Source organism: Notamacropus eugenii, chromosome 4, assembly GCF_028372415.1.
Source record: "Notamacropus eugenii isolate mMacEug1 chromosome 4, mMacEug1.pri_v2, whole genome shotgun sequence".
NCBI lineage: Eukaryota > Metazoa > Chordata > Mammalia > Diprotodontia > Macropodidae > Notamacropus > Notamacropus eugenii.
The window spans coordinates 424674500-424700383 of NC_092875.1; the positions used below are offsets into that span (position 1 = coordinate 424674500).

At 39.5% G+C, this 25884-nt stretch overlaps 1 long non-coding RNA gene and 1 pseudogene across 1 annotated transcript; both read right to left on the reverse strand.

Moving 5' to 3' along the window:
- Positions 1-18344: 18344 nt before the first annotated feature.
- LOC140501826 (uncharacterized) lies at positions 18345-19838 on the reverse strand. The gene is made up of 2 exons (XR_011966378.1): positions 19575-19838; positions 18345-19473 (listed from the first exon to the last, which is right to left on the reverse strand). It is a non-coding gene; the product is annotated as an uncharacterized lncRNA (long non-coding RNA).
- A 917-nt stretch (positions 19839-20755) lies between these two features.
- LOC140502674 (E3 ubiquitin-protein ligase RNFT1 pseudogene) lies at positions 20756-25082 on the reverse strand (annotated as a pseudogene).
- Between the last annotated feature and the right edge of the window lie 802 nt (positions 25083-25884).

Consider the following 25884-nt stretch of genomic DNA (forward strand, 5'->3'; position numbering starts at 1 on the left):
GGCAACATGGTAGAGTGGAAAGAACAGTAGAAGCAACAAGCATTTATTAAGCATCTACATATACTAGATACTGTCTTAAACACTTTACATACACCTTTTCTCAGTATTAGGGTAGTTGGAGGGATTATACACACACACACACACACACACACACACACACACACACATATATACAGAGAGCACAGGGTGAGTTGAATAGAAAGGGATGATAGCTAAAAAAAATAAAATTAAGAGGTAAGAGAAGAATATATTGGGAGGAGAAAGGGAGAAGTGGAACGGGGCAGGTTATCTCTCATGAAAGAGGCAAGAAAAAACTTTTTCAATGGAGGGGAAAGGGAGGAGGTAAGAGGGAAAAAGTGAAGCTTGCTCTCATCACATTTGATTTAAGGAGGGAATAAGATGCACACTCAATTTGGTATGAAAAATCTATCTTACACTACAGGAAAGTAAGGAAGAAGGGAATAAGTGGGGTGGGGGGATGATGGGAGGGAAAATGAGAGGAGGGAGTAATTAGAAGTAAACACTTTTGGGGAAGGACAAGGTCAAAAGAGAGGATAGAATAAATGGGGGGCAGGATAGGATGGAGGGAAACATAGTCTTACACAACATGACTATTATGGAAATCTTTTGCAAAACTACACATATATAGCCTATATTGAATTGCTTGCCTTCTCAGTAGGGATGGGTGGGGAGAGAGGAAGGGAGAGAAGTGGGAACTCAAAGTTTTAGAAACAAATGTTGAGAATTGTATTTGCATGCAACCTAGAAATAAGAAATACAGGCAGTGGGGTATAGAAATCTATCTTGCCCTACAAGAAAAGAGAGAAGATGGAGATAAGGGAAGGGAAAGATGTGATAGAAGAGAGGGCAGTTGGGAGAAGGGGTAATCAGAATGCACATTGTTTTGGGGTAGAGGGAGGGGAGAGATAGGGAGAAAATTTGGAACCTCAAATTTTGTGGAAATGAATATTAAAAACTAAAAATAAATGAATAAACATTTTTTTAAAAAGAACATTGATACCTTTTTAAAATACCCTGAAGTCAATCCTGGTCAAAGAACATGTGCAAAAATCATCAGCCTCTATGAAGTTGACAGCAGAGGGTAGATAGGTAATCCTCTAGAGAATTTTCCCAAAGAAGCTTTGAGGTTAGGTCCCACACTGACTTTCCAATGTTCCAAGTCATTAGATTGGGCAGGTAGGTGGCACATTGGATAGAACAGTGGGCTTGGAGTCAGGAAGATCTGAGTTCAAATCTGGTCTCAGACAATTACTAGCTGTATGACCCTGGGCAAGTCACTTTTGAATTCAGAAAAGGAGGTGTCCCACTCTCCAAGGATCTATAGATAAAGGAACATGGACACATTATGGGGCCAGATTTCAGATAAAACATATGGGTTGTTTAAGATATACAATTATGGGAAAACTCCTTGTATCAGTTTTTGGATCTGAGTTTCTGGTCAATATAACCTAAATCCTTCATCAAGGGTCTCTAAGAAGCAAGGAGAGATGGCCTGGATTGTAGGACTAGGTTCAAAAAATACATTAAGGTTCTCTCCTAATTCTCACAATTGAATACAATTTTCTCACAAAACAAAAATTGGACTAGACCCATAAATGAATAGAAACTAAACTAGATCAAGAATTGAGTCACAATTCCCACAATTAACCACTTGCTGTCCTAATTCCCTCACTATTATCCCTCATTCATTATGTTCACTGTATTAAAGAGAAGCATATTTTCCTGAAAAACTGTGCAAAGCAGATTTTCATCAATGAAATCGTCTTCTAAATGCAACTAGGGAGCTTGCTGTAAGGGAATTCTCACAAGGGAATAATCCTCTTGTAAACAATTTACATGGGTCTTGTAAATCTGCCTTCCTCAAGTCAGGATTGCTTTAATCCATAGATCTGCTTATGACCTTATATAAATAATTTTCTTGCAGGAAATGTTTCAGTGAAGATAGAAGTCAGTTCTGTCCTGTTTGATAACATGATGTTTTTTCGTGTTAGCCAATGAGCATTTATTAAGCACCAACTATATGTCAGATCTTATGCTAAATGGTTAAAAAAAAAAGGGCTAAACTATTTCCTGTCCTCAAACTGGAAGAGACAAACATGCAAATAACCATGTAAGTACAAGATATACATATATATATATACATATATATATGTATATCTTTAGTGTAAATAGGAGATAATCTCAGAGAGAAAACACTAGGAAAGGAGGAAAGGTCTCTTACAGATGGTGGAGCTATAGCAGAGACTTAAAGAGAGCTAGGAAGCAGAGATGAAGAAAGAAAATACTTCAAGTATAGGGGACAGCCAGAGAAAATGCATAGAATTAGGAGATGGAGTATCTTATGTAAGGATCAGCAAGGTCAGTGACATGGAATCGGAAAGTGGAGGAGAATTAAATATAAGAATACCAGAAATGTAGGAAAGGGTTTTAAAAACCAGACCAAAGATTTATACATACAGTAGGTATATAGCTGTTTCCTGAGTAAATCTCGAGTTAACCTCTGGAAGAAGTGGGAAAGCTACTTACTAGTGGGAAGTGTGTGCCCTTCCCCGCTGTAAAGACCCTCTGGTCACAGAGCTCACTACAAAGGTCACTGATGTTTCACAAATGACTAGACAACTTGTTGCAGATGTATCAAAACTGACCAGTCAGAAACCCAGCATCCAATTTTATTTTTTACTTATTTAAAATGAGTTGCTTAAAAAAATTTATTTGAAGTGAATGTTATTCATTCATTGATTACCTTGAATCAACTCAATCTTGATCATGACAGACAGCCATATACCTACCTAGTAGGCAGCCATTCATGTGGTCTAAGTTGAAGCACTCCTAAAGATATGTGTCAAACCATGTCTCTTTACTGCTGGAGGTAGAAAGAGCTAATACACTTTGTCAAGCTGGCAGACTCTTACTTTTCATTTTTAGATTAGTGCAGTCCATTTGTTCCAGAAGCCCCAGGATAATATCCTTAAAGACCTTAAACTAGGGAAGATATCTTACTGTCCAGGAAGAGTAATATTAGGTAGCACACCTTTTCTCATGCAGCAGAAGAGCTTGCTTCATTTAATGAATGGTACACAAGAAAGGTAAGTTTTGAAAAGAAAATAAGAGAGTTATTCTATTCCCTCATCTTCTGGCTCAGTCTTTTAGGACTTTGACAAATAAGAATATATCAAAAAGTGGGCAAAGGGCATGAAAATGAGGAGTAGATAGATGCCAAAGACTCATATATACTTTAAAATGCTGCCCAGCATTGGTTTAAGGGCTGCTAAATTAATCTCAGTATTGTCTGGTCAGGAGTCCTTCATTGTTCATTGTTTTCCAACTTGGAAAACTCATATATGGGAATATTTAAAGGTTTTTTACTTCCTTCAACTTGAATCCAGAATCCATAATTATTATCAAAAAATACCACATGGTAGAACAAAACGAAATATTTCTTTTGATGCTTTTAGGAGATTCTGAAGCTGATCTTTTAGGTAGGATATTTTTGGTGGGGGAAGCAGAAGTACGATGGTTAGAAAAAGGGAAAGGTGAGACACTATAGTGGGTAGAATAATTAAATTTGGGGTTGGAAGGGGACTCAGTGACCATCTAGTCCAACCAAACACCAAAGGAATCCCCACTATCACAAACCTGAAAAGTGGTCATCCAGCTTCTACTTAAAGGTCCCTAATGAAGGGGAATACTCTTCCACACCTCCCCAGAAAGCCCCTTCCTTTGGGGAAGCTCCAAAGGTTAGGAAGCTTTTCCTGACATTAAGCCCAAATTTTCCTCTTTGTAATTTCCACCCATTGGACCTGGTTCTGCTTTCTGGTGACAAAGAGAACAGGTCTAATCCCTCTTCCATGCAGCCCATTCAAACATTTGAAATTGAACAAAGCTATTTTGTCCTTACTAGGTCTACTCTTCTCCAGGCTAAATATTCTTAGTCTGTTCTTCATATGGCAAGGACTCGAAGAGTTTTATCATCCAAGTTGCTGTAATGTTAATGAGAGTTAAAGATCTTCCCCACCCATTAACAGGTCTGCCCATTCAGGGAAGCTTGACTAGAGGAGATTAGTTTTGTAGGAAGGACCCCACCTTTTGTTAATTTCTAATGAGGCACTGGTTCTCAAGAATTGTGATGCCCTCTGGCTCTGAAAAGTGTATAAATTCTCTGAGTTGAGGTTTTACTTTGGGGCTTACACGTTGAAAGTATTTATTTGACCAGATGAGACTCTGGGCAGCCACTAAGGAGCCCCCCTGGCTTTGAAAACCCAATGTTGGTGCTTCTCTCTGTGGTAACTATGTATATATGTAATGGTCAGACAGCTTGGATCTGTCTTTTGATCTGTGATGTATATATGGCTTATGGCCAGATAGTTGGAAGCCCTGTGTGTTGGTTGATCTTTGTTTCTCTGTTTGTATTTTCTCTGAAGTTCAAGGAGTTGGCTTTTTCCCCTAAACTAAGTGAATGATAAATGTGCTTGATTAAAGTAGATTGTTGACCCCTCAAAAGTTGCTTTCCTCTTTGAAAAGCAGATCTAAGAACCTGCACAGCAGGCCCTCCTGTGTATGCTGGGGTCCTTGCTGATACAATTGCCCTAGTTTTGGATGCTAAATGGTGGTTCTCAGAACTAAACATCAAATTCTAGGTATGCTCTGAACACACCAGAGTACATAAAGTTTCTTTAATCCTGGATACTATAACTTTCCTAATGCAGTCAAAGGTATTAATAGTTTTTGTGATTTCTACATCCCACTCACTGTTGAGTCTTGTTGAGCTTACTATCTACTAAAACCTCTATACCTGATTTAAATTGATTGCTCTTTAACCATGCTTTCTTCACCTCATTGTTGAAAAGAGGATTTTGAGTCAAATAAATGACTTAAAATTGGTCACTACCGAAGTTCCTTTTCTTGGATTCAACCCATTTAACCAACCATTTAATACCTTTCTGGATCCTTATTCTATCACCTAGTGTGTTACCTTTCCCTTTCTGTTTGGTGTCATTTGTAAATTTGATAAGCAAACCATCTTGAAAAGCACCATGTGCTTTTTATTTTATCCAAGTCATGGATAAAATGTAATACAGGTCAGGACCAAGCATAGATACCTGGGACACTCCTCTGGGGATATCCTGCCATGTAGGATCTACAATGCACTGGATTTAAAGTCAGGGAAGACTTAGCTCCAAATCCTGCCTCTGACACCTACCACTTATATGGCCAAAGGCAAATAACTTTCTTTCTGAACCCCAATTTCTTCATTGGCAAAATATGCAAAATAATGCCTGTAGCACCTACCTCCTGGTGTTATTGTGAAGATCAAATGAGATATTTTACGTACAGAATGGTATAAACATCAGGGATTGTTATTAATTTCTCTACAAAAGGACATGCTGCTTCATGTTTCCTTCCTGTCTCATTTTCACAAGCTAAGGGAAAAAGTTCCTTCTAGCTTTGCTTCAACTGTTTTTTCACCCAAACCTCCATTGTGCAGCAGACATTTGAATGCCCTTCAGGGAATCCAAACATCTGCCTGACTTTTCAATTTATAGATTTTATTGTTGTTGTTTATCCTTCATTCTTGAAGAGGACTGAAGGCATCAGAGGGTGATGTCTTGACTTGCAAGTGAATTAGATTTAAGTGAGGCAGGGCTGTGCAAAGTCATCAGCCTCACTCTCTCCTCCAGAGTCATCAGAGTCCAGGGACAAAACATGGGTCAGGATGACTAGAGATGGCCCAGGATGCAGTAGGAGACCCTAACCTTTTTAAGCCAAGTTCTTTCCCAGTTCTCAGTTTGTCTGAGGCAATACCATTCAGTAGTTAAATTCTAGGTAATAATTGAGGTAAAAGATGGCCTACTCTGCCTTCACAAAAGAATTAGTCAGGGTAGGAAAGACTTAGAGTTTCTGGTCAGAACAGAAATAGTAGATATTTACACTCACTCTGGGTCATCAAAACCAAAATAATGAGCAAGTGAGACTTGGTCTGGGGTCTATTATTGGCAATCAGTGAGAGCCACAGTGATTTGAGTTTAAAGGCATAATTATAAAGAATGGGCCAAAGACTACAACTTTTAAAGGCTATAAAAAAAAAATCTTTATAGTAGCTCACATAGGCAGAGCCATACCCTCGGTGATTTTCGTTTGATGAAAATGAGGATATAATATCAACAAGGATATACCCATTATTAAAATGGTATTGGCACGTCAAGTTTTATTTTTGAATTGTGTATGTCTAAGGTCTACATTTGCTCAAATACTCAAGGATTTTGCCATGAGGATAAGTCCTCCACTGATACAAATCACATCTCCATGCCTAAGTGTCTAGTCTTTATGTGTTACTGTACCTGAAAAAATAAATCACTACCAAGTGGTCAACTCTCTGACAATTGACAGAGACGATTGTCAAGCCTTGACAATTGAATGAGGCTGGCCCTTAGGTCACAGACAGAGTGTGCATAAAGGGCTACCATATTAGAAACTTTTGCAGCTTGGTAGGATCTCTGAGTGCTTGATCTCTTCAAGCATAACCTTTGGAAACTAAGTGCCACCTCCATGACAAAATCAAGAGTCAGGTTAAAACTTCAGTGGGAGAAACTCTGCCTAGAACAACAAAATCTTCAAGTGAAGCACTCTAAGTCAAAATCTGTGCTAAGTCTACAGAAATCTGGGCCTTAGTTGCCTCTTCTCCAAAAGGAAAGGACTGGACTAGTAATGTTAATGGATCAGTCAACTAACAATTAGTAAGGGTTTATGTGCCAGGAACTATGCTAAGCACTGACTATACAAAGAAAAGCAAAATACAGTCTTGCCCTCAGGGAACTCATAGTATAACCAGGGAGATAATATGCAAACTATGCGGTTTGTCCTTAGGTCATTGGAGTTATCTTGTTTGTGAATTGCTTTTGAGTGAAGCATAGTTGCACAAAGTCATCAGCCTCACTCTTTCTACCAGTCGTCAAAGTCCAGTGGCAAGATGAAAGTCAGGAGGACTGACTGTGGCCTGGAATGCAGTGGATGACTTTGGCATCTTTGATGTCTGACCAAGCTCTAAGCGCATCCCAGCACCTGCTTCAACTGCCTTCATATCATAGTCTTTGGAATAAGTTGTTCTTATCTGACCATTCCACCTGAGAAGGTCTTCACATGTCTGGGGTTTCTGTTTGTCCTTCATTCTTGAAAAAGACCACGAAATCAGGGAGGTGGTGCCATGACATACAAATGAATTGGATTTAAGTGAGAGAGGGCTGTGCAAAGTCACCAACCTCACTTTCTCTTCCCAAGCCTTCTGGGTCCAGTGGCCAGATATAGACCAGGACTGGAGATGGCCCAAGATGTAGTGGGAGACCTTGGCCTTTTCAAGCTAAAGTCTTTAACATCTCTCAGTTTGACTGAGGTGATGCCCATTAAGAGACCATTCTCTGCCTCATTTCTTATTAAGCCTTAATCGCTGAATGGGCAACTGAGATATATTTGGGGTCAACATCCCCCTAACTCACTGACAGGCTTCAGGCCTGTCAGTTACCCTCAGCCTTGTTTAGTCAGTTTGCTAAGATGGTTTTATGAGAGTGTGGCTGCTGCATGTGCTACAGTTTCTTGGAACCACAGGATAATAGCCAGGATAAATTGGGGCTAGTCTTAGAAGGAAGGCACAAAAGGCTGCTTGTAGAAGATTAGTCATTAGCTGAGACTTAAAGGAAGGCAGGGAAGCCAGGAGGTGGAGATGAGAAGGGAGAGAGTTACCAGCATGGGAGGTAGCCAGTGTAAAAGTTAGGACTGAAGACAGGGAACATTTTCTTCAAGGAATGACAAGAAGACCTTCCAGCCCTAGAAAGGTATGCTTTATTTCCTCTTTTACCAGCAGTAAGGTGTTTGTTCATCTCCAATCTCTGGCTTCCTCCACAGGTATCTAACACTTCTTTGTGGTAACTAACTCATGGGCAAAGGAAGTAGCATGTTAAGAGTGACACATACTATCCAGAAGGTGTCAGACTTGTATCTACGAATGTGGAAACCCAAGGTCTCCATCTCTCAAAGAAAACTCTCGACTTATTTTAGAGGCATTTCATCAGACTGACTGGTGGAGAGATAACTTGAAAACTGAAAATGAAGCAGAAAGTATCTTTCAAAGCAGAAAATAAAAATTTCCAAGAAACAAACCATGTACAGGCTAAATAAGTCTATTAATAAAGACATTCTGAAACAGAGAATGACTAGAACTCGAGTATTTCCCTCTCTTTTCAGCCTAAATATAGCATTTGCTTTTGATGAAAAGAATTGAGAAATCATTCTGGTATGGTGGAAAGTAGAATAAATTGGGAGCTAAGAGACATGGGTTCAAGTCCCTGATTTGGTTCTGTTATTGGTACTCATGGAACTTTGCCTATCTGAGCCAGTTTCTCATTTATAAAATGAGGGATTCAGACTAGAGGACCTCCAAAGTCCCAAATCAAAGGAAATGATCCTAGGTTTTTGTTTTTATTTTTCTGAAAACATACCACAGAAGGCTCAGGTTTGAAGGGGATGGATGATTCAACTTCTGAAAAGTAGGAGATTATATGAAAGAAGCCATGTCATGAATCTAGCCTGCATGTAGGGCTTGCTGGACGCTGAGGAGGGATTAGCATAACATTCATTATCTCTTTGATCTGAGTTGTACCTGAAGAATTCTATGCAGTAGACTTCTAACTATACTACAGAGAACACAACTCCAATGTGCTGGCCATGTAGCCAGAATGCCAAATAGACTTTGACCTAAAAGACTATTTTACGGTGAACTCACACAAGGCAAACACTCATATGGGGGTCAGAAACAGCATTACAGGTACACGCAAGGTCAAGAACTTTGGCATCCATTGTGAGACATGGAAGATAGTGGCACAAGACTGCCTAGTATAGTGTGTTGGCATTAAAGAAGGCATTATGAGAAAACAGGATTGCAGTAGCACAAAGGAAACATGAGATGCACAAATATGGAGACATATCCACTTCAAATGTTCAAAAGAGCTATTTGTGCCCAATCTGCAGTAGAGCCTTTTGAGCTCGTATTGGTCTGATCAGCCACAGTTAAGTACACTGTACATTGACCCCAATATCGTGACACCATTGGTCTTCTTCAAGTATGAAAGATGAGCAACAACAACCTTAAAAATTCTGAGAAATCTTGACAAAGCAAGAATTTCATGGAAACCCAATTTAATGAGCAAAGGATATCTCTGGAGAAATAATGCTTCTTGTATTGTATTAAATGTCCTTTCAAAATATTGAATACAATGATTTTTCAAACTAATTTGAGCATGGGACACTTTTGGATCCAAAATATGTTCATAGAAATCATAAATGTTGATATACAGGGGATCAAATATTCCTATTATATAAGGGAGTTTGGGATATTTTGAAACAAAATAGATGAAACAAAATGTTCATAGAGGAAAAAATATCCCACATGTTAAATTCTTGTATTATATATGCAATTTCATATTTAGCATCACAGAGGGGAAAATATAATTAGTACAATTAGCATTTTCTCATGGATACTCTTATTCACATCATGGTTTCTTGGAATGCCATTTGGGAAACATTTTTCTTCTGAATGTAGACTACCTAGCATGACAAGAAGTAACTTCTCATGTGACAAAATAGACATATTTTGGAAAAGTTGTGTAAATTAAATTTTTGTCAATGAAACTTACTCCCCTCCTCCCATTTATGTATTAGAAATTTTGATATTTAATTAGCAGCTGTTTCTGACATTTAACCTTAAGTTTACTTGACTTACTCTTTCCTGCCAAAGGGATTAATAATCTATAAACAGATATAAATACACTGGGGATAGAAGTGAGAAGAAAAGATACTATTTTTAAAAGCCCTTTTATTTAAGACATTTATTAAGAGAAAACAGGTTAAAGAAAATATCTGAGAGCCAAGATGATGGAGTAGAAAGTCGCACATACACTAGCTCCAAACCCATAGCCCATAGAACATCTGTAAAAAAGAACTCCCGGCGAATTCTGGAGCAGCAGAGGCCACAGAACAGTGGAGCAGATGAGATTTCTGTTCCAGAGAGCCCTGCAAACCTCTCACAAAAGGTCCATTGCGCTGTGGATGTGGAGTCCAGCCCAGTCCTGCGTTGGCCGTGCGGCACTGAGAGGAGCAGATCTGAGCAGGCTTCAGGGACAGAATCTCCAGTGGCCGCACGGGTCCCCCCACCCACAGGTAACAGGGGTTGGTGAAAGGGTCTCTTTAGTGGGTCGAGAGGGGAGTGGGGTGCCCCCATAACTCAGGCCCCCTCGGGAGGCAGCAGCAGAGGCAGGAGCAGACCAGGGCTCCCCAAGCAGGGAGGAGCCCTGATCCATTGTTGAAGGTCTCTGCATAAACCCCCTGAGGGAACTGAGCCTGGGAGGCAGCCCTGCCCCAACCTGAGCACCTGAACTTGATCTCACACTGAATACCAGCCCTGCCCCCACTCAAAGCCCTGAGGCTGAGAAGCAGCATTTGAATCTCAGACCCCAAGTGCTGGCTGGGAGGATCTGGAGGCAAAGTGAGTGTGAAGAGAATATTCAGAAGTCAAGTCACTGACTGGGAAAATGCCCAGAAAAGGGAAAAGAAATAAGACTATACAAGGTTACTTTCTTGGTGAACAGGCATTTCCTCCCTTCCTTTCTGATGAGGAAGAACAATGCTTACCATCAGGCAAAGACACAGAAGTCAAGTCTTCTGTATCCCAGCCCACTAAATGGGCTCAGGCCATGGAAGAGCTCAAAAAGAATTTTGAAAATCAAGTTAGAGAGGTGGAGGAAAAGCTGGGAAAAGAAATGAGAGACATGCAGGTAAAGCATGAACAGCAGGTCAGCACACTGCTAAAGGAGACCCAAAAAAATGCTGAAGAAAATAACACCTTGAAAAATAGGCTAACTCAATTGACAAAAGAGGTTCAAAAAGCCAATGAGGAGAAGAATGCTTTCAAAAGCAGAATTAGCCAAATGGAAAAGGAGGTTCAAAAGCTCACTGAAGAAAATAGTTCTTCAAAATTAGAATGGAACAGATGGAGGCTAATGACTTCATGGGAAACCAAGAAATCACAAAACAAAACCAAAAGAATGAAAAAATAGAAGAAAATGTGAAATATCTCATTGGAAAAACAACTGACCTGGAAAATAGATCCAGGAGAGACAATTTAAAAATTATGGGACTACCTGAAAGCCAGGATCAAAAGAAGAGTCTAGACATCATCTTTCATGAAATTATCAAGGAAAACTGGCCTGAGATTCTAGAACCAGAGGGCAAAATAAATATTCAAGGAATCCACAGAACACCACCTGAAAGAGATCCAAAAAGAGAAACTCCTAGGAACATTGTGGCCAAATTCCAGAGTTCCCAGGTCAAGGAGAAAATATTGCAAGCAGCTAGAAAGAAACAATTCAAGTATTGTGGAAATACAATCAGGATAACACAAGATCTAGCAGCTTCTACATTAAGGGATCAAAGGGGGTGGAATAGGATATTCCAGAAGTCAAAGGAACTTGGAATAAAACCAAGAATCACCTACCCAGCAAAACTGAGTATAATACTTCAGGGGGAAAAACTGGTCTTTCAATGAAATAGAGGACTTTCAAGCATTCTTGATGTAAAGACCAGAGCTGAAAAGAAAATTTGACTTTCAAACACAAGAATGAAGAGAAGCATGAAAAGGTGAACAGCAAAGAGAAGTCATAAGGGACTTCCTAAAGTTGAACTGTTTACATTTCTACATGGAAAGACAATATTTGTAATTCTTGAAACTTTTCAGTATCTGGGTACTGGGTGGGATTACACACACACACCTGCACACACGCATACACACATAGAGACAGAGTGCACAGAGTGAACTGAAGAGGATGGGATCATATCTTAAAAAAATGAAATCAAGCAATGAGAGAGAAATAAATTGGGAGGAGAAAGGGAGAAATGGAATGGGGCAAATTATCTCTCATAAAAGAGGCAAGCAAAAGACTTATTAGTGGAGGGATAAAGAGGGGAGGTGAGAGGAAAACATGAAGTTTACTCTCATCACATTCCACTAAAGGAAGGAATAAAATGCACACTCATTTTGGTATGAAAATCTATCTTACAATACAGGGAAGTGGGGGATAAAGGGATAAGCAGGGTGGGGGGGGGGATGATGGAAGGGAGGGCATGGGGAGGAGGGAGCAATTTGAGGTTGACACTCATGGGGAGGGACAGGATCAAAAGAGAGAATAGAAGTAATGGGGGACAGGATAGGATGGAGGGAAATATAGTTAGTCTTATACAACACGACTATTATGGAAATCATTTGCAAAACTACACAAATTTGGCCTATATTAAATTGCTTGCCTTCCAAAGGGAAGGGGTGGGGAGAGAGGGAGGTAAAGAAGTTGGAACTCAAAGTTTTAGGAACAACTGTCAAGTACTGTTCTTGCCACTAGGAAATAAGAAATACAGGTAAAGGGGTATAGAAAGTTATCTGGCCCTACAGGATGAAAGAGAAGATGGAGACAAGGGCAGAGAGGGATGATAGAAGAGAGAGCAGATTGGTGATAGGGGCGATTAGAATGCTCAGTGTTTGGGGGGGGAGGGGACAAAAGGGGAGAAAATTTGGAACCCAAAATTTTGTTAAAATGAATGTTAAAAGTTAAATTAATTAATTAATTAATTAAAAAAATATCTAAAGTAAATATTTCAAATAAAGTTCTGACATCTCAAAATTTTAAAGAATATTTACATACATACATACAGATATGAGAATGACAACAAAGCATGATAATATATATGTGTTGTTCAGTCATTTCAGTCATGTCCAACTATTTATGACCTCATCTGGGATTTTCTTGGCAGAGATACTAGAGTGGTTTGTCATCTTCTTCCCCAGCTCATTTTGCAGATGAGGAAACTGAAGCAAACAGGGTTCAGTGACTTGCCCAGGGTCACACAGCTAGTAAGTGTCTGAGGCCAGATTTGAACTCAGGAAGAGAGGTCTTCCTGACTCCAGGGTTGGCACTCTATACACTGTGCACCTAGATGCCCATATGTGAATGTAATGAAATATTATTGTGCTCCAATAATTACTCAAAAAAATTCCTTGGCTCCCCATTATATCCAAGATCAAATATAAAGTGCTCTGTTTGGCATTTAAAGTTCTTTACAATAATGTCCTTTTCTGCCTTTCCAGGCTATTCACACTTTACTCTTCTACATAAACCCCAAGATCCAGCTACATTGTTCTTCGTGTTCCTCACACGTGGCTGTCCATCTCCCATATCTGTACCTTTACGTCAGTGGTCCTTAATTTCTGTAGCTTCCCTCAAGACTCACTTCAAATCCTACCTGTTACAGAAGGACTCTGCCCATACCTCCAATTACTAATATCTTTCTCTATGAGATCATCTTCATCTTTTCCCTATATATCTGATATATACATAATTATTTACATGTAATCTCCCCTATTAGAATTAGAATTAGGGCAATGATTGCTTTTTGCCTTTCTTTGTATTTTTCAATTCTTAGCACAGCATCTGACACATGCAAAAACTTAATATATAAATACTCCTTGACAGATTGATTGACTGGAATGGCAAACCAAGCATTCAAGGAAACTTAGGAAAACTATGAATTGATACTGAGTGAATTAAGTAGAACTAGAAGAACAATATTTTTAATGACCACAGTAACATAAAGAAAAACATGGCCAGGTTACAGAATGAAGTGACTAGTTCTGATTCAGAGGACAGACTGATGGTGAAGCATACTTCCCTCCTCTTGCCAGAGAATGAAGCATACATTTATGACACAGTCAATGGGTTGGTCTGTTTTAACTATCTTTGTTATAAGGGAGGATTCTATTGGGGGCATGATGCTGACAATAGGAAAGTCACTGAAAAATAACACTGATATAAAAAACAACATATCAATTAAACATTTATAAAAAGAAAATTCCCCATTGATCTCAGAAGTAGTCCACCTTGGGAAAACTCCCATACTAGAGCTGCCTTTGCCTTTTCTTTTGAGATTTCATTGCACTTACATTCATTTTTGGTCATCCCCCATGCCTGGAATTCTCTCCATCCTCATCTCTACCTCCTGGCTTCCCTGGCTTCCATCAAGTCCCGGCTGAAGTCCCACTTTCTTTAAGAAGACATTTTCAAACCCCCTTAATTTTGGTGTCTTCTTTCTTTTGATTATATTTAATTTTTCCTGTATATATCTTGTTTGTACATAGCTTTTTGCATGCTGTCTCTCCCACTGGGCTGCGAGTTCCTTAAGAATAGGGATTATCCCACCTTTCTTTGTATCCCTCATGCTTAGCATAGTGCCTAGAATATAGTATATGCTTAAAAAATGTCTTCCGACTGTCCGAGTCCATGATTTAGTCCATTTGAAATTGGGGAATGGATAATCCTAAGGCCTTAGTCATTCTAACATCCCTTATTAGGACAGAAACTTAGGAGGTTGGCAGCCAGTATCAGATCTCCAAATCATCCAAAATCTTTTTCCTATAAAACCCACTGCACTCTTGCTGCCCCTTGGAAGAAGGAGGAAGGTGAGTGGGAAAGCATAGGAATTTTAGGAAGTAGTATAGAGGTTTGGGCCATAGAAAGATAAAAGAAAAATGCCACCTCTCTGATCCCAAGTGTCAGGATCAAGAGCAGGTGATTATAAAATCCATACCTGTTCCCCACCCAAGGAGAAGAACCCTGTCTATTCGTAAATCTAGGCTGCAAGCAGATCAGAGGAGGCAGGGATAGCGAAATGATCAGAGAGGAGTCCCCTTCACTAAGGATTACAATGACAAAATCTCCCATCTAGCATTGCTCTTTCCTGCTTCTCAGGGTCTGGATAAGAACTGGTATACCCACACCGGGCCAGGCTCACTGCTTGAGGCCAGGCCCTGTGATGGGCAGTGCTCATTTTCTTGACTTATATTTAGGATAATGAGAGGAAATACTTTTTTTTCAGAAGACTCTCTGTCCCAAGATATGGTACTGGAAGGAAAGGGTTTGGAATCATTTATGAATTACAGAGCCATCCCTTGCTCCTAAGAAAAGCTGCAATGTAGCTAGCTCAGAGACACAGTGGATAGAGTACTGGGCTTGGAGTCAAGAAGACTGACTCATCTTCCTGATTTCAACTCTGACCTCAGACATTTACTAGTTGTGTGATCCTGGGCAGGTCACTTAACCCTGTTTGTCTCAGTTTCCCCATCTGTAAAATGAGCTGGAAAAGGAAATGGCAGACCACTCCTGTATCTTTGCAAGAAAATCCCAAATATAAAGAGTCAGACACAACTGAAATGACTGAACAGCAATAAATGACAGTCATCTGTCATTCCCAAGAGAAGCTGAAATATCTCTAATCTTCAAGGTTAACAACAGGAAAGAAGAATCATGTGTTCTATGACACGTCCCTCATGGCCTCTGCTAGAAACAAAATTACACTGAGTGAGTCATGGAGTCTGACCTAGCATGAGAATAACTGTGGCTGACTCTGTGCAGTCACTGAAAGCATGGATGTGTTACTTAATCCCAGGAAGGGATTACTTTAGATCCTTTTTATAAAACTGGTGAAAAGATTAAATCCCACCTCATTATCTAACTTTGTTATAGCAGGATTTTGCTATATACAGCTACTGTGTTGCTAGAAAAGTAGTTTAACTTACGAAGGATGTGAATCTCCTCAATATCTTTCCCATTCCATCATTTTTATCTATTGAGTAAAGTTCAAGAAGTAGCAGTGTAGAGTCTGGAAAGATGTTTCCAAGCATAATTGTTCTAATTAGAGTAGGTAAGGTAGGTACTGATGGCACAGTGGAATTTAATACTTCTCTACAATAGTCCCAAAGCCTGTAATAAGAACAAGGTCAGGGCAGATTGAAAACCAGTTGGGCAGTTGGAGTTGGGCAATCACCCTGCAGGCAGGATAATCACCAGGCAAATTGATAAAGGATTTCTGTAATCCAGACCATAGTATGGAGTTAGATACTCAATAACATAAAATTGGGTCATCAACGTGTATGTTTTGGATGGTCACTAAGAATGGCCAGTGAACCGAGCCTAGAACTAAATAGAAAAATAGGTTGAATTGACTTTGGGAAATTACATAGTGCTTTCATTGATCCTTAAGCTTCCCTTCAAAACAAAGGGACATTTTTTAAACGTCAGTGTTCTTCTGGTGATCATACACGGTTACAAATCATGAAGTCACAGTCATGGTCTCTGAAGAATTAGGGTTGCCTCAAAGTAAACTGAGAGACATATGGTTGGAGTATTATAACATACAACCAATGAGAAATGGCCCAGGAGAAGTAGTGTAAAGGGTATCATAAGAGAGATGCATGAGGGAAGTAAGCTAATACTGTAGTGAAAATTATGGATGATCAATGGACAGCCCTCACTCTCTAGAGCAATGACATATGCTCTAGAGAAAGCAGACTGGGTGAAGGAATCTGCCTGTGGAGGAATTATGGGAAGTTATGGCATAGGATGAGAAGGTTTGGATGGATTGTGATCTACTCTGCTGAAAAGAGAACCTGCAATATGAAGTCACAAATGCAACAGAGTATCCCCCCATCTATATCATATAATCAATACATGTATGTATTTTATGTATTTGTATACATACAGAGGGGGAAGGAGAGAGAGAGACTGAGAGGGGGGAGGGAGGGGAGAAAGGGAAGGATAGAGAGAGAGGGAAAGAGAAAGGGAGAGAGAAAGATGGGGGACAGCATAGTATAGTAGAGATGTAGCCTTCTCCAAGCCAAAGAGACCTGGGTTCAATTCCTGTCTCTGATGTCTTGGCCGTGTGACCCTGAACAAGCTATATGTGCTCTAAGAAACTCTCTGACTCACAGAGGAGTTGACCTGTGTCAGTATGGAGTTTTTCTTTGCTTGGGAATTCTCAATACTATCAGTTACTATTATATACACATTTATAATATTACACAATGTATCATATATGATGGTTGTATATTATACAATATATCTCACACATTATATAATATGCAATATTATATGATATATTTTACATATGGCTGTGGACATAGTGACTCTCTGCCCTTCCAAGCCTATAACTTTCCCACTGAAGTAGTTACAGTTCGTTGAACTACAGGAAGCTGTTATCTTTGGATGTTGATCCCCTACCAGATATCTCCAGAACTCTGAGCAGAAGGACAGCAGGCACAGAAAATGCTCTGAGAGAGCCTCCTTATTGTGAGATCTGCAGAGGGAAAACATAGATGACCTTTGCATCTTTGGGACCACCCAGCCTAGCAGCAAACAGCCCATTACAAAAACAAAAATATTTACAGAGATTAGGAGGATTGTAGAAATTGCTTAAATTGATTGTAACCAATGTTGCAATGAATGAGAAAGCCATTTGAAAAGTCCAGAAGAAAATGTGGTGAAACTATTGCCCACAGAGCCACAAAGTCCCAAAAGCCCTCCTAGATGTTGATTCACTGAGGCAGCCAAGGCTTTCCTGCCTCCCTTATCTGGCCCTCTACCATTTTTTTTGCAACTGAAATGAGAGATAAAAGGGTACCAACCATACTGACTCCAAAGAATCCAACCAAACCAGTATAGCAAAGTAATAGGGAAGCCGACTTCAGTTCTATGTAAACTAAGTACTTCCTAATAAGTGGAAATGTCTGGCACCTCAGTCAGTAAAGTGCAGGAAGACCTCAGTTCTAATATGACCTCAGACATTTACTAGTTGTGTGACGCTGGGCAAGTCACTTAATCTCTGTTCCCTTCAGTTTCCTCATCTCTAAAATGAGGATAATCATAACACCTATCTCCTAGGATCAAATGAGATCATTGAAAAAAGTCTCAGTACAGTGCCTGACACAGGCAAAGTGTTATATAAATATTGGTGGTGGTGGTGGTAGTAGTAGTAGTAGTAGTAGTAGTAGTAGTAGTAGTAGTAGTAGTAGTAATAGTAGTAGTAGTAGTAGTAGTAATGGTAGTAGTAGTTCTTATTGCAGAAGGTATTCAAAAAAATTCTGGATGATCCCTTATATTGTAGAATAAACTCTTACTTCAGGTAAAGGTTAAACTAGATGAACTCTGATTGCTTCCAACTCTCAGATTCCTAGTTTTTATGACTGTACTCTTTGGTCAATACGCCATTACTTTCTGTATCAGGGTTTAGAGATTAAATTTTTACAACCAAATGAGTTGTCACCTAACTGGTATAGGTAGGCTGATAAGGTATCTCCTAAATTCCCAGGGATTCCATGCTTTCATCTCATACGTGGATAGATTCACAATCTTACTTATATAGGTATTCCCTCCAATGAAGTGGATTGCAAGCCATCCCACTGCTTGTTCTATGGAATATTTAATTAAGCTTCTGTGTATATAGCACATACACACACATACATTGCACATCAGGCAACCTGAGGTTCACAATATCCTGTTGGTCCATATCCACTCAAAGTCATAGAGCATGACCCCTACCAATGATTTTACTTTTTCCTAGACAGACAGAGAACACAATTAGTTCAAAGCAAAGGAATGTAATGAAATTGCATTTCAAGAGAAGTAGCAATAAATATTTTCCCTATAAACCTATTGCACATTTTCTCACAAATATGCACAACATTAGTGCAAAGCGTGGACATACTTAGAAAGATATCCAGAAAAAAATAAGTAGCTAGAGTGCACATATGAAGGAGCACACATATAGGAAATACACATGACCAGGGCACATGCAAGGAGAGGCAAGTCACACCTCCAACCCAGGGTCACCAGTTTTTTTCTTGCAATATAATCATAAAAGTTCTTCCTTGCCTGCTTCCTAAAGGTCTGTCCAACTGTTATCTATTTGCTCCTATTAAATAAATCATCCACGCTTTTCTTTTTTCAGATGTAGCACACGCTTGGGAATTACAAATCCTCACTTGAATTGGGAGACCAGGTCCCCCAGAACATGACTACTTTGTGCTCTCGGGCCTCTGGGATTAACCCTGAGAGATTAGAAGAGTTATATATTCATATATTTGAGTTCACAAGCTCCCATAGATGTTTTCCCCAGTCATTATTAGTTGATTTCAATGTCAGCCAATTTGCTTTGCTTTTTACTATTTATATTATATTTATACTGCTATAACACTTACTATTTATACTACCATAGTATTGACATTAGTAGTATAGTTTGTACAAAACACCACTCCACACAAAGTCTGTGACATTCTCTTCCACCAGAATTGAAGAATCCAGGGAAAAGTGGCTTCAAACTTTGAGCGCCCACGAGGCACACAGGAGGCAAAAGGTAACTCACAACTTCTGAAAGCGATTTACAAGAATCTGCAAGATGTTCCCCTTAGGTATTGGGTAGATTTTCTTTTAGGCTTCTTGTAAAACAAGGCTTCTTAATTGTTATGTGTGTCATGGACCCCTTTAACCGTCTAGTAAAGCTCGGATTCCTTCTCAGAATTATGTTTGTTTCCTGCATTCATAATTAAAGGGAATGATAAATTTCAGTTAAAGGTTAGTAAAAATACAGATGTAATTTTTTCCCTTTCAATTCACAGACCGTCTGAAACCTACCTATGGACTCCCAGTTAAAACCTCCTGTTTTAGAGCCTTGAAGATTAAGGCAGATGCACTTCATCATCACAAGGTGTTCTCTTCTGATATCAACACTGCCACCAGATGTTCCAGGGGGGCTTCTAGCATGAGTGTCCAAAATCTTCTAGCTCTCCAAAATTCACAAAAGCCCTTCGTCGGTGAAGATGGAGAGATGAGGTAGACTGAGGCTGACAACAAATGCTCTCCTCCAAACAATTCCTTCTCAGAGGCTTGGTCATAGGTTTCCACCACTAATCTGGTTTGAATTCTTGCATCCTGAATTGGTTTGCTATTATATACAAAACCCCACAGAATGTGACCAAGTTACCTTAAGTATTCTGATGGTACTTTCTGTACAAGGTCACTAAAGTTCATGCAATGGCTTTCAAGGGTATCTAAATTGATCTGGACTTTTTGTACTTAGTCTAAAGTTGATGAATGACCACAGCCCCTTGCCCCAGGCTTAGCACAACAGCATTTCAAATATAGCAGGTACTTAATAAATGCTTATTGACTGACTACTATACTACCACATTTCTGGTACAGAGGTTCCTATCTAATCTATCTAGTTAGTCCTTCAAGTCTTGTCAGTTCTTTGTTTTTCCCTTCCCTTCCTTTCCTTTTTTTTAAAAAGCCACAATAAGATATAACACATCTTAAGATATCATAAAGTAGCCTTACGTTTCCATTTGTTTACACGAAAAACAATTTTGCAAAGCTGATGTTCTTTTTTATTAAACTTTCATGTGATACCTTTGTCACAAAATATATGCTGTCAGATGAGAATAAACTTCTGGGAGTGACATCTAGGTGGCTCCAAGGCCTGGGCTTGGAGTCAGGAAGACATTAGTCCAAACATGGCCTTAAATACTTACTTGACACACGAACCTGAGCAAGTCACATAACCTCAGCCTGCCTCAGCTTCCTCAGCTATAAAATGGGGATAATAATAGCACCTGCATTTGATGTTGTTATGAAGATCAAAAGAGATTGAATTTGCAAAATGCATAGCACAGTGCTAGACATGTAGTAAGTGCTTAATAAATGCTGATTCCCTTTCCCACTGGAACACAGCCTGTCTATAAATAGAAGAAAGATCAGTTGCTTCTAAGAAGTCTTTTGATGGTGGCTTGTCACTTAACTTAATGATGTTAACATAGTCATGTAAACAGTATCTGTAAAGTTCATCTGAAAGTTCTCAGAGGCCCAGAAGAAAAGTTTACAAGTTTCTGAATGAGGTAGAGTAGAAATAGAAATATACTAAGATTCTATCCTGTTACTCTGCCCTCTGATGCCCCATAGAAATAAGCAATCAACTTAAATTGGAATAGAAACAAATGCTCAGTAATATTCACATGATTCTTCTATGAGAATCTATTAATAGTTAAAAGAAGACACCAACAAAGCAAGGCATTTGAAACCCATGAAGGGAACATGAAGCCTGAAGTCTGCAATTCCCACAATCCAGAGTATCTCCCAGAAGTCCAAAAATATGGAGTAAGATTTAAAAGGATTAAGTTATAATAAAACTTTTGAAACTAAAAAATGTAATATAAGAGAATAGGAAATAGTACTAAGAATATCAATAAATAAAGTCAGTTTTTTAACAACTTTCTCTTAGGGAAAAAAATCTGATTCACAATACTTTTGTTTGTGTATGAGTGTGTATATACACATATGCACATATACATATATATATGTGCATATGTGCATGTTGTTAGCAGACCAAATCAAAAGAAATGCCAGTCATATGTTGTATAAAAAGTGTGACACACAAAATCAAAATATATGAGAGAATGTTTTGCAACCATTGTAAGAAATAGCAAAACACAGAGAAAGAGCTGCTGCCATTTTCTCTAGGCTCCATGGAGGCATTACTCAATCAATCAAGATTTATTAATCACTTACTAAGTGCCAGGCACTGTGCTAAGAGCTAAGGATACCTAAAAATTGGCCAAAGGCAGTCTTTGTTCTCAAAGAGCTCACAATCCCATGGGGGAAAGAACAAGAAAACGAATATATACAAATAGGCTATATACAAGATAAATTGGGACTAATTTAAAAAGGGAAGGCACTAGGCTTAAGAGGGATTAGGAGAGAGTTCCTGTAGAAGATGGGATCTTAGCTGGAATTCAAAGGCAGGGAAGTCAGTAGGTGAAGATGGGGAGGGAGAGACTTCCAGGCATTAGCCAGAGAAAATACTCAGGCTGAAAGATGAGTGCTTTATTCAAGGAAAAACAAGGAGGCCAATGTCACTGAATCAAAGAGTACATGTGGTGATATAAAGTGTAAGAACACTACAAAGGTAGAAGGGGGCTAGATGAAGAATGTTGGACACCCAACAAAGGATTTGATCTTGGAAGGAGCCACTGGAATTGCTTTGCTTCATTCTACAGGAACTCTCAGTGTTATTTGATGAACTAGACCTTTAATTTTTAGGACTGAAATGTTCACCATATAGCCCCAGTTCCAAAGCCCATTGGTATGGGTCTATCTCCTTGTTGGTGGAAATCAGTACTTCTGTGCCTATATGAGAGATGGGGAGAAATTGGCAAGAGTGGGAGAGAGGAAAGGTTTTCAGGTCTCTTTAAGATTGAGGGTGCTGGGGAGAAGCCAAGATGGTGGAGTAGAAAGATACACATATGCTGGCTCCTAACCCACAGCCCATAAAATACCTGTAAAGAAAAAATCCCAACAAATTCTGGAGCAGCAGAAGCCACAGAATAACAGAGTGGAGATTTCTGTTCCAGAGAGACCTGAAAAACTGACACGAAAGGTCCGTGGCGCCCCGGACCAGAAGCAGAGCCCAGCCCTGCCTTGGCCATGCAGCACTGAGAGGAGCAGATCGGAGCAGGCTTCAGGGACAGAATCTCCAGCAGCCGCGCAGGTCCCTCCACCCACAGGCACCAAAGGTCAGTGAAAGGGTCTTTTTAGCTTGCCGAGAGGCGAGCAGGGTGTCTCCATAACTCAGGCCCCCTGGGGAGGCAGCAGTGGATGCAGCAACAGACAAGGGCTCCCAAAGCAGGCAGGAGCCCGGATCCATTGTTGAAGGTCTCCACATAAACCCCCTGAGGGAACTAAGCTCCATGTGGCAGACCTGCCCCCACCTGAGCAGTTGAACTTAATCTCACATTGAATAGTAGCCCCGCCCATGCCTAAAGCCCTGAAGCTTGGGAGCAGCATTTGAATCTCAGCCCCCAAGCACTAGCTGGGCAGATCTGGAGGCAAGGTGGGTGTGGAGAGGAAACTCAAAAGTCAAGTAACTGGCTGGGAAAATGCCCAGAAAAGGAAAAAAAAAAATAAGACCATAGAAGTTTACTTTCTTCTTGAACAGATATCTCCTCCCATCCTTTCAGATGAGGAAGAACAATGCTTACCATCAGGGAAAGACATAAACGTCAAGGCTTCTGTATCCCAAACATCCAAAATAAATATTCAATGGGCTCAGGCCATGGAAGAGCTCAAAAAGGATTTTGAAAATCAAGTAAGAGAGGTGGAGGAAAAACTGGGAAGAGAAATGAGAGAGATGCAAGAAAAGCATGAAAAGCAGGTCAACACCTTGCTAAAGAAGACCCAAAAAAAATGCTGAAGAAAATAACACCTTGAAAAACAGGCTAACTCAAATGGCAAAAGAGGTTCAAAAAGCCAATGAGGAGAAGAATGCTTTCAAAAGCAGAATTAGCCAAATGAAAAAGGAGGTTCAAAAGCTCACTGAAGAAAATAGTTCTTTCAAAATTAGAATGAAACAGATGGAGGCTAATGACTTTATGAGAAACCAAGAGATCACAAAACAAAACCAAAAGAATGAAAAAATGGAAGATAATGTGCAATATCTCATTGGAAAAACAACTGACCTGGAAAATAGATCCAGGAGAGACAATTTAAAAATTATGGGACTACCTGAAAGCTATGATCACAAAAAGAGCCTAGACATCATCTTTCATGAAATTATCAAGGAAAACTGGCCTGAGATTCTAGAACCAGAGGGCAAAATAAGTATTCAAGGAATCCACCGATCACTGCCAGAAAGAGATCTAAAAAGAGAAACTCCAAGGAACAAATTCCAGAGTTCCCAGGTCAAGGAGAAAATATTGCAAGCAGCTAGAAAGAAACAATTCAAGTATTGTGGAAATATAATCAGGATAACACAAGATCTAGCAGCTTCTACATTAAGGGATCAAAGGGGGTGGAATAGGATATTCCAGAAGTCAAAGGAACTTGGAATAAAACCAAGAATCACCTACCCAGCAAAACTGAGTATAATACTTCAGGGGAAAAACTGGTCTTTCAATGAAATCAAGGACTTTCAAGCATTCTTGATGAAAAGACCAGAGCTGAAAAGAAAATTTGACTTTCAAACACAAGAATGAAGAGAAGCATGAAAAGGTAAACAGCAAAGAGAAGTCATGAGGGACTTACTAAAGTTGAACTGTTTACATTCCTACATGGAAAGACAATATTTGTAACTCTTGAAACTTTTCAGTATCTAGGTAGTTGGTGGGATTACACACACACACACACACACACACACACACACACACACAGCACAGAGTGAATTGAATAGGATGGGATCATATCTTTAAAAAATGAAATTAAACGGTGAGAGAGAAATAGATTGGGAGGAGAAAGGGAGAAATGGAATGGGGCAAATTATCTCTCATAAAAGAGAGAAGCAAAAGACTTTTTAGTGGAGGGAAAAAGAGGGGAGGTGAGAGAAAAATATGAAGTTTACTCTCATCACATTCGACTAAAGGAAGGAATAAAATGCACACTCATTTTGGTATAAAAACCTATCTTACAATACAGGAAAGTGGGGGAGAAGAGGATAAGCAGGGTGAGGGGATGATGAAAGGGAGGGCAATGGAGGAGGGAGAAATTTGAAGTCAGCACTCTTGGGGAGGGACAGGATCAAAAGAGAGAATAGAAGCAATAGGGGGCAGGATAAAATGGAGGGAAATATAGTTAGTCTTACACAACATGACTATTATGGAAGTCATTTGCAAAACTACACAGATATGGCCTATATTGAATTGCTTGCCTTCCCAAAGGGAATGGGTGGGGAGGGAGGGATGAAGAGAAGTTGGAACTCAAAGTTCTAGGAACAACTGTTGAGTATTGTTCTTGCAACTAAGAAATAAGAAATACAGGTAATGGGGTATAGAAAGTTATTCGGCCCTACAGGACAAAAGAGAAGATGGGGACAAGGGAAGGGAGGGATGATAGAAGAGAGGGCAGATTGGTGATAGGGGCAATTAGAATGCTCTGTGTTTGGGGGTGGGGGAGGGGACAAATGAGGAGAAAATTTGGAACCCAAAATTTTGTGAAAATGAATGTTGAAAGTTAAATAAATAAATTTTAAAAAAAAGATTGAGGGTGCTACAGTCACTTTGGGAGCTTCTGGCTTCCAGCTTCAAGAGAGAAGATGGAAGATGCCAACCCCACTTCAGGTTTCTGAAGGATTCTGAGGAGTCTGGCAGTCTCCATCATGTTCCTATCCACAGTTTCCTATACTAGAGCCTTTAGGGGACTTCCCCTTGGGTAAGATCTAAGACTCTCTCTCCTGGTTGAGCTGAGTTATCTTGCCCTGAGTGGGACAGCTCCTTCATTCTATATTGTCTGGTATATGTTCTTCTATGTACACCTTCTCTGATTTCTATTTTGCTATTGACTTAGATAAATAGGCTTCTTTGCTACTGGCTATTGTGGAAATGGCATTTGTCTTAGCTTGCATTCAATCAGATGGCCCTTCCAGGCCCATTCTGTCTAAATTCTATTATTATCTCCAGGTATGTTCTATTTCCTTGCTACAAGGACAAGCCATTATTAATTGTTGACATAGTTTACTTAATCCTGTACAGAGTGCTGAGCTTGGTATCAGGAAGATAGATTCAAATCCCTCCTCAGATACTTATAGCAATGTCATCCTGGACAAGTCACATAACCTATGTCAGCCTCAGTTTCCTCATCTGTAGAATGGGAATAATAAAGATAGCACTGATCACATTGATGTGAGGCTCGAATGAAATCATGTATATACAGAATGTATATAATAATGAATATAAAGTGTCTTTGTATGATACAGATAGCATATATAGGTGATATATATATGATATATACAGCAAGAGCTATATAAATGTTAGTTGATATCTTTCCATTAGTAATCATTCCTTAGTTAATTAAATTATGCTTATTTGGAAAGCATGCTATTCCATCCTTTGAAATCATATAGCTCCATTGGAAAAACAATGGAGTTTAAAAGGGATTTTCAGCTTGAAAACATAATACCACA